The sequence below is a fragment of the Lepidothrix coronata genome, unplaced genomic scaffold (genome assembly GCF_001604755.1).
Source record: "Lepidothrix coronata isolate B3197 unplaced genomic scaffold, Lepidothrix_coronata-1.0 Scaffold70, whole genome shotgun sequence".
Classification (NCBI taxonomy): Eukaryota; Metazoa; Chordata; class Aves; order Passeriformes; family Pipridae; genus Lepidothrix; species Lepidothrix coronata.
Genome location: NW_016690250.1, coordinates 4,510,127 through 4,520,391, shown reverse-complemented (window position 1 = coordinate 4,520,391; position 10,265 = coordinate 4,510,127). Strand labels below are relative to the sequence as shown.

At 39.4% G+C, this 10,265-nt stretch overlaps 1 long non-coding RNA gene across 1 annotated transcript; it reads right to left on the bottom strand.

Annotated features, from left to right (window-relative positions):
* Window positions 1–731: 731 nt before the first annotated feature.
* On the bottom strand, window positions 732–3,554 carry LOC108499149. Its single transcript, XR_001875444.1, has 3 exons — window positions 3,468–3,554; window positions 1,123–1,201; window positions 732–944 (listed from the first exon to the last, which is right to left on the bottom strand). It is a non-coding gene; the product is annotated as an uncharacterized LOC108499149 (long non-coding RNA).
* Between the last annotated feature and the right edge of the window lie 6,711 nt (window positions 3,555–10,265).

Genomic DNA, 10,265 nt, shown 5'->3' with positions numbered 1-10,265 from the left:
GCATCTGGATAGAACAGGTATTTATTACCAAAATGACTTTATAATGCGGATTGTTCCATCATACTACCTACCTATAGATACAGGGAATTTATACACCAAAGCCTGCAGCACTTCCCAAATTTTTCCCGTTGTGTTGTGAACATTTTACTTTTTTCCCCATTCTAAACCAGCTCTCAATTAAACAACAATTTACATGAGTCCTCAAAGTGAAGCAGAGTTTGGGAGAAATACCATACAACACTTTTTGAGAAATGGAGATTCAAAATTGAATGTTAAGGAGGAGATAATGTTCCTGTCATTTGAAGTGCCATGGTAGCTTTCGAACCACGAGTTGTTCCAGGTTCTCCTGGCACAGATAATTGAGAGAGGCCTGTGAGCAGCCAAAGATGTGAGATCATTCTCCAGCCTCTTGAGGACTTCCAGTGCTTCCTGAGGTGCTGCTGGACCGCTCTGTGGCCCCCAAAAGCCCATCTCTGCCAAGGGCCTGAGCTTGGCCCACCACAGATGCCAGAGCAAGAGGTGTAGCCCTCAGGAGGCAGCTTCAGGGCTGTCTTTCAAAGCCTGTACAAAAGAATAATTTCTGGGGAGAGATTTTGGTGTTACAGCTCTCCAGCGTGACTCCCGGTGGTGTGGAGTCCTTACAAGATGTATACGGGACTAAGGTGGGGAGACAACTCAGTCTTGGAATTTAGTATTCAGACACTGGATTTACACTTTTTTACTGAGTTTATTTTATCTGTTTTATGGTGTCAGAGGGAGAGGAATTTCCAAGGAGCATTGCAAGTTGATGGCTGTGTTTGGGAACCATCAGATGCAAAGAGCTCATCCCCAGGTTTTCTTCATGTCAATGACACAGTTTTAATAAGGGGACATTGCCTTACTCCTCCTACTGACCATGGAGGAGCTATGATACTTCACAAGGCAGGAATAGTGATCAAACTTGCCTGAAACATTAATAGAAGAATAATTATTATTGGCATCACATAAAAAGAAATTCTACAATCAAAGTAATTCTGTTTATTTTTAAACTGAGAAACAGTAAATTTCCGGTGCTGATAGAAAAGTGCTGATTAATAAAAATGATAACATCTTTTTTTGCAAGACTTTTATTTTATTTTTTACCAGCCTGATGTTGGTACATATCTTAATCAAGGTATTATTTGCGCATTTTCTTTCATCTTTGAGCCCAAATGACATGACCCTGGAAATACATAATGAAGACAGGAGGGTATCATTCCATGTTATACTTAAAATATCTGTCTTATTTGGTGACTCCCTGGGTGCTTCCCTACATGAGAAGAGACTGTCTTTCATTAGAGATTTAAATAAGAAAAACTACAGAGGAGTGATTGTGTGAGAGATTTATTGCTCAGTAACAAACCAGAAAACTTTAAAATATTTTGTCCCAAAAAGAGACTTTTAAAATTATGTGCCCACTAATCTTGCTGGTTTTTTCAGTTTCTTTTTTGGAGAAAAGCCAATGGGAAGATTGTGGCAGGATAGTTATCCCCCCAAAATATTGATTTCATTAAAACTGTTGATTTAGCTTATGAGCTTGACTATTAACCAAAAGTGTCATCAGTTATCATCTTTAGATTTGTTCTAGTCTTTGATATCAGTGTTTTGAAGATATATTAATTTCCCTACTCTAGAAGGTGAGAATTTAATTGGTGTTAAATAGCTTAGTTCCCATTTTCTCCAAGGAAATGACCAGAAAACTCACAGTTTTGTCCCTGAGGCAGTCTACTTCAGGTGTCTGTTTTTTAGCTTTCTTACACTTCACGTGCAGACAGTTACCACAAGAACAAGTAAGGAGAAGATATGTTTTCTGAAGTAGCTATTTTGCTGATAACCTCTAAATAATTTTTTCTACGTAATTTATCTGGTGAGGCAGCAGGTATAAGCAGGTAGTTTGGGCAAGAGTTATTTAGATTGAGTCTTAGGTAAGTGAGAGAAGACTTTTATGTTTACAAGCGTATGCCCCACTTGCACTGCAGTCACAAAACACAAAATCCAGTCTTGGCAGTGTGGGGCTTCCTGGTCTTTTTTTTTTTCCTGAACACCTGTACACAGACACTTATAAAAATAAGGAGAAGAGTGTTTTCCTTAAAAAACACGTGTGCACGGTCTCTTTCTCCTCAATCTAGGTTTGCTGCTGTACGCTCTTTCCCCATCCCCATCCTGCTTGGTTTCCTGCTACGTGTTTAAAGAAACAGAACGTATATCCTCATAAAAATAATATCAGGTCATTGCTTCAGAAGAAAGAATGTCACCACTTGAGTTAGCACGAAATATTTCCTTCTGCATCAAGAGGCCTGACTGAGGCAGACACCTCTGACTTGGGATTCAGTGTTATCCAAGCAGATGTAGTTTTAACTTTAAGATGTTAAAAATAAGCTGATGGTAACCGGATAACTGTATTTTGAAACAATTATTTCCTTGGATACAGAGACACACAGTGTATGTTCCTCTGACATCTGCACTTTTCTTATTCGTGAGCACATGAAAACAGGAAAATAGTATGAAAGACCTGAAGTGGAATTTTTGCTGTATCACAATTCTGCCAATGAACTTCCACTGAAAAGAAACTGACAGTTTTAATTGTTTTTTAAGCATGTAATACACAATTCATTATTGTGTCATGCATCCTATGATTGTGAGATACTCTTTATTACTCATTGTTATATCAGGCAACATTTCTCTCATGCATACATCTGGTTTTATGTAGATCCTAGCAATGGAACAAAAACACAGTGCATGCCTTGTGGCATCTCTTCATAGCTGAGTTTCCTTCGCTTGCTTTTTAGAGGGTACTTAGCATTTGCTTGGAACTTGATAGTTTTGAATCAAGTCTTTATTTACAAGTGATGACATTAAAGATGAATAACACAAAGAAAATCAGTTCAGCAATATAATTTTGAATCAAGAAACTCTCAGCAATTAATAGATACTTCATTTTAATCTCTTGCAACAGATGCATGTACTTCTCTTGGCAGTTAACTGCTTTCAGGCACTAATTTGACACCATATGGGTATCAGATTTCTGATCTCAACAACTGCTTAATTAATTGATGTTTTTATTTTTGAATGGATTGTGTCTGCTGAGATCAAAAACCTAAGCATGCTATAAAATTGTAAATAGAGAGAGCTTTCCTTACAGATTAATGCAGTATAACACCCAAAATTTGGGTACGTTATGTTTATGATTGATTTCACTTGGATATCATGTTGCTCTAAGTGTGAGAAAGAGAGAGGAGCCAGAAACCAAAGACAGTGGTGGGAAGCGCATACATAAAGTATAGCTAACCCCAAAATCATGAATCACTCTCCCTAATAAAAACAACTAAACAAAAGCAAAATCCAGAGGTGGTCCTGAAAGTGGTAGAAACAGATAAACTTCTGGTTTTAAAATTTTCTCTGGTCCATTCCAAAAATTGGAGCTTAGCCTGGCATTTAGGAAAACTTACAATGTAAGTATGTGGTTTAACATTATTCATTCCAAGACTCTTCCCATAGCTGTTGCAGTCCCCTGCAGTTCTGGTGACTCCATCTCTAGAAGATACAGTAGAGTGAAAAATATGTAGATAAAATGTTGATAAAGACGATGAGAGGTATGGAATCAGTAAACAAATTATAACTCTTCAGCTGGTAAAGGAGATAATTAATACAGCAAATGCCCTATATTGACTGATACAAGAAAGGTGAATAGACCCAATATAGGTGATAGGCACCATTTGTTCAGTATTTCTTGTACCCTTCTTATATCCCTTGCAAGAGGGTACAGTATTTGAAATTTTGAGTCATGGTGTTTAAAATAAAGGAAACAAACAATTTTTTTACTCAAAGCATAGTTTTTACTCAAAGCACTGTCACAGGATGTTGTGGAAGCCAAGAGATATAAATGGATTCAAAATGGCAAAAAAGAATTTTACAAAGAATAGGTCCATTGATGAACATCAAAAACAATAGCCCAGATGCAATGTCTGGCTCAAAAATTCTCTGACTTCTTGATTGTTGGCAGTTGTCTATCCTTACCCAAGGAAGGATCATTCTCTATTCTTTGCTTAGCCAACCTCAGCTGGCTAGTGCCAAAGAAAGGATACTGAATTAGATGGATTTGGCTGTCCCTATCATGGTATTTTCATTTTATAAAGGAGATAATAAAAAAATAGAGTTTTGCAAAAATTCCATATATCCCACCTGTCAGTTGTGTCCTATTGTAATAGCAAAGGGACAGAGAAAAACTTCAGGATCTGGAATGGGGAGGGAAATCTTGCTGAGAAAAAGACTGTTATTCCGTCATTTTGCACAGACTCTGCACATTTACAACAAAGAAATATGAATTCCATCAGCAGAACCAGAAGAACTATGCCCTAATCAGAAATTATTACAAATGTTCTTTGAGAAATGTTACATTCTTCCTTAAAAAAAATAAATTGTTAATTGTAACAGAAAATAAAAAAGATTATGTTGTTTCTTGCAGCTGTATCAGAAAGGGAATGCCCTGTCTCTGTGAGGAACATAGAGATTTCTTCTAAGTCAAATATGTTTCTTATACCACAGTCTGAGGACAATAAAATTTAACTTGCACTTTCAAGTATGGTTTTAGTTCCAGTTTGAAGGGGATTTTCTGGATTCAGAGCCTGAGTTCTTGGTTGATCTCTACCAAAAATTTCTAGCCAATCCTCAGTATCACCTTCCCCACTGTCATGCCCAGGAACGTCCATCTCCGCTCACCTACTGTATTGCCATCCCATGGGCCTGCAGGCTGCATTACAGCCGTGGTCAGCTAATAGCAAATAACATATTGAGTTTAGCAGCCATATCCTGCTGACTATAAACTTAATCTTGCTCTTTGCCAACAGTTCAATGCCACAGAGGAAAGGGATCCTACACCGTTTGGCTACCGTCATTTCTCTACCAGCTGGAATTAATGAGCTTCCAGAGATATCCCATTGCCAGAAGATGAGCCTTGCCTGAGGTAGGTAAAGTCCTGTAGTGCTAGTGTGAGACACTGTGGAAGGACTCAGAATACTCTCAGTGTATCCTGAAGGTCAGGTCAGGAGTGACAGAGCCACAGCAGAATAGCATGGAGATCATCAGCTTACATCCTTGGTCACAGACAGAAAAGGAATGGTACCACCCTGCATATGTAGTTTTCAGCTTCTTTTTCCTGGAAATATGATGTGGAAACACAGAAAACAACTTTTTAAATGAAAGTGAATAACTTGAATGTAACTTGCCTTATAAAGTGTCACAAGAAATTTGTGCAGGCCAAAGGGGTGTGTTAGGTCAACTCTTCAGGCTCCTTAGTATAACCTCCCTTATGAGTTATCACATTAGAAAATATGGCCTTAATTTATACTCAATCAATCAGGTCATCTTTACCATATAAGGAGTAGTAATGAAAAATGAAAATGAAAATGTATTTGGGTTTGTGAGAAAATGAAAAAGGAACATCCAAATTAAATGCCAATTACTATCAAATATTCAGTTAGTCCAAATGATGGCATTTGGTGAAGTCTGAACTCTTCAGGTTTGTGGTTTCATCTGTATTAGCTTTCAGTAATGAAAAAAAAAAAAGTAGAGGTGTTTTCTTAAAGTAAGACTTTCTTATTGACAGCTGACACTTGCCAGTGAGAACTGAACTCTGGCTGACACAAGTCATGAATCATAATTACTGGAAAGCACTAGAAATATACTTGTCCCTTCCTCTACTCTTTCTCCTGGAAAAATGCTTCCTTTATAGTTCTTATCAAGTTAAATGGCAGTAAGTGGTCAGGCAGAGACTGTCAGCAGTTGTCATGCAAGCTGTAACTGGAAATCTAAAAATGCACCACCAAGACCTAATAGTGAAACTGCGGGCTCAGACAACTGATGAAGCAGAAAGGGTGGGTGTGTGTTTCTAGCACAGGCTGCCTGCTGCATCAGTCTGTTTCCTGCTCACCTTATTGACATGAGAAGCACTAATGAGAACAGCTAAATAAATCATGTAAGCAAAAGAGCTTTTGGACCTCTTGCTTCTCTGCAGAGATCTCCTAAACTGAAAGAAGTTGGCTGATGATTTCATGTGCAAAGGTGCTATCTACCATGCCTATAGCATCTTACTCCTGTTTTTAGAAGTCTGTTGTTTCCCCTTCACGTAGCATTCCCCATCTCACTCTCACCAATCTATCTGCTGAGTATGAGTGGAACAGCAATTTCTGGCCCCTCAAAGTAAGCAATGTGGTAAAAACAGGTGCTTATACACAGTGTAAGCAACTAAATATGATACAAGTACTTAAAGGTGAAAACCAAAATTCAAAACACACAAAGTAGACATATATTGCAATGACTACACAGGAAACATTAGTACACAGCTCCAGCAAATGCAGATGACTGATTGCATTTGGCCTTTTGCTTGGACTTGTTCCAGACGTACAGCCACACACATTCTGCTCAGTATCTCAGTACGGAATCTTAAAAAGGTGCTGCAGAAGTTGCAAAATTTTTGTCCAGTCTGATGCAATCTCTTCTAATCATTTTCCCACAGCCATACATTACAGTTCACGTTTCCTGAGTCCCACTATCGTGCCTCTCCTTCCCTCCCCCTCTTATCTCCTTCTCCCCATCACTTCCTTTTTCATCTAACTCTCCTGCACCATTACCCTATCCTCCTCTTCCTCCAGAGGCGTATTCATCAGTGAGTGTAAATCAGCATTGGTGCATTTGTGTCAATGGGAGTGATTTCAGCTAAAAACTTGGCTGACAATACTCGTTTGAAATGCAGAAATTCAGTCTTGCACCCCTGCCTCTTGCTGTGAGTGCTTTGGCTCTGTGCTGAATGTCTGTGCCTGGCAGAGCCCCTCCTTGCCACCTCATCCTGTTAAAGCCTGAACCATTCACCAGGTGATATCTAACGGCAAGATGTAAGGTGCTGGGGCAAGAAGGACCTGACATCCCCACAAGAATAATTTTGTGTTGCTGTAACACTGCTATTAAGGAATAATGATGACTCAAGCTGCTATTCTGCAGCGGCAGAGTGGCTACATCAGGCATTTAAATCCCTGCTCAGCAAGATGCCCAAGTTCTCAATATTGGTGCTGGTATTCCCATAGTTTCTAAAGTCCCTAGCAGTCCTTTTTTATGCATGTGCATCAAACACTGCTTGCCGGCTGGCAGTCTCATGTTAAGAAAACAATGGCTTAGGTTCAAGCTACAGTGTTTTTCTTTCTGTGGGATGATCAAAGGGCTCTAAACAAAGGCACAGAAAAGGTCTCTCAAACAAGTTTCTGCAGTGATTGCACCGAGGTTACAGGCAATGGGCAAAGTACAGTAAAGTCAGTGAAAGTGAAAAAGGACTGGCAGGGAAAACGACCATTTTCAGAGACTCAGAGAAGCCAGTCAGCTAATACAAAGGTGACTGTAATCAGGCCCCTCTGATTTCTGATTAACTCAGCAACATGCCTCGTCAAGAGAGTCTGGGCTAGCCTGTTTCATTTTGATCTGTTTATCTCTTTTACATTATGACACTATTGCTCCAGTCTGCAGCCCCAGAGAGATCCCACTCATTGCTCCCTGAACCATTGTAAGAAGACTAGTGGATCCAAGAGTGCTGGAAAAGCCTGCGGCATTGTTTTGCTGTCATGCAAACCTGGCTACCTTACCACTATTATCATAGACTGACATCTTTCGTTGCCTTTTCTGTTTTCCAAGACAAAAGAGCCAGCTGAGACTGGAACAAAGGAGAATACAGGGAAAGGGAGAGAATATGTCAAGCAAGAATAGTTTGGAAAGGGCCAAAAGTGGAAAAGGAAGTCTAATTCTAGCCTCAACCAGGGGAAAAAAGTTTTTTTGAGAAATGTAAACAAATCAGGAAATCCTGGCACTTACTCCAGTTCCGATTTGGCAAAACACACCAGTTCTTTCCCTATGTATGAGCTGCTGTTTGTGAATGAAATCCAGATTAGGTTATTCATTGAGCCCTGCCAGTCCCACAGTTTCCAGGTTTCCTTTTGCTTATGGCATAGCTTAAACCTTAAAATAATAATAATAAAAAAAAACATATGCATGTTATTAACTCTCCATATTCAAATGGAAATACAATGCTATCATAAATCTCTATTTTTTCTAATGTAAATTCCTCTCTCCAGCATGAAGCTGCAGGAAAGCCATTGTATCTGCACAATCTAAACTTGAAAGAGAATTTTTGTTAAACTAGTTATGATAGGGGAAACATGTTTTTCACTGAGTTGAAAGATTAAAGTTGGCCATAAAAAGGGGTGGAGGGGCTGGAGAAGGATTATTGGTTGCTGAACTAATGATTAGATACAGGACTTCAAGGACAAATTAAGGAGCACAAAAAGAAAGATTTCTGAAGATAAGTGAAACCAGTTCCAATAATATCAAAGAAAAGATGCCTTGTTTATCACAGATTTTAATCTCTCCCAGTTCTATTCTACCTCTATTAGTCTAATTAGACAAAGAGAGTGTAAACCCCAGAAGAGACAACCAATCTTTTGTAGACCTTGAAGTCTACCCAGAGTATCTGTCTCTCAACTTGCCCTTCTTTTACCTGTCTCCCATCATGGGTAATTTCCCTCTCTCTTGTGATTTTGATTCCTTACAGAAATAGGACTCTGGTTGCCAAAATTTCCTTTTTCCTGATTAAAAACTGTTTCTGGCTTATTAACACTGTCTCTTTAGAGCAGGGAGGGAGAGCAGGAGGAACAGAGGAGATTGAACGCGGTTGCTCTTATTTTAGGCGGGGCTCATCAGTGCTGCAGTATGGGGACTGTTGGGGGCTAAACTGAAGGATACACCAGAAGCCATAAAAATGAAGGACCTAAATGGCCAAACCGGTGTACCTATGGAGACATGAGAAAAAGAGTTTCATGAATGCCAAGTGGTAGTAGTGATGAGCTCTCATTTAAAGTCTGTCAGCACAATGAATTGCAAGGAGTCAAGGAAAAAATCCCCATCCACTCCAACTGGGCCTTATGGGTGGCTTTGGCTAAGCACAGTAACAACTTCAACCCTGCTCTGAGGTGGATACATGGAAAGATACAACCGTGCTGTTGCTTCCGTGTTGCTTGCATGCTCTCAGTCAAATCTTTGTGAAATGGAAATGTTGGAAGAGCTGTTTGAATTGCTGAAGACCTGGAGCAGCTCTTGTTTCCATCAAGAGCCTTGCTCGCATATTTATTTGTTTCATGAATGAGCACATGTACTGTTTGAGAGAGAAAAGACAGGGAAGGTAGTATTTGCACAGTCATCTTTTCTCCATAAAAATGATTGCATCTTCTACCCGGAGACAGTCAATGGCTGTGAACCCTGATGAGCTAAAATCACAGTGAAAGCAAGGTGTATTCATTTTACTGTGATATTACTGTAACATTTGAGCCTCTTTTCCTTGTAGAAGATGGACCTAATTGGGATTTACACGGTGGTAAAACTGAAGCGACAGTGTTTGATTTTGGTTCCTTTTTTTTCAGGTAGATGTATTTTTTTAGAGATAGGAGCTAGAGCTCCATTTAAAAGTGACACGGCCTAAAATAAAATTCTGCAAAGTTTCTCAAATTTTACTTTTCTGACAGTTTTTTCCAAATACTTGATTTTCTTAGCACAAATATTTCTGTTGCCAGAAACAGGAAAATATTGCTACTCACTCAAATTTCCCTAAATTAAAAAAAAAGTCTATAAGGTGGTTAATGTTTTATGTTCTCCATTGCTTTAAACCTCTTTCATTTCTTCATTTAAAGGCTGACTACAGTCCACAGCACAGCACAAATGGGGGTTACAGCTGCTGTATCAGACACAGTCCTCCAGACTGTGAAAGGCTGGTCCCTTCTGTATGGTTTGACACCCACCTGAACCCCAAAAAACTGCAGCTGAAGATATGCTCTTCTTCCCTCTCTGCTTTTGGCAAGAGGGAGGTGGGAAGGAGCAGATAAAGGTAGGCTGAGGCCAGGGAGGTCTCATTACATGCCAGCATGCTGGAGTCTGGAGTTCCCAACTGATCTCCTGACTACTAGCCATGCAAGCCACAGGGACTGTGAAATGGAGAAAGGAGAATTTATTTAAGGTTATCATTCTGGGGACAGTTTCTTGAAGGATTACTACTGTATTTCAGTATAGGCAGCATCTCAACTCCTTTCACATTGGTACAGGGCTTTCCATCACCTGCAGAGGCAATAGCCGTGAGACAACTGTCCTAAGCACATTGGACATCCATTTCTGCATTCAACAGAGACAGTTGTAGAACTTGTAAAAATAGTTATAAAATA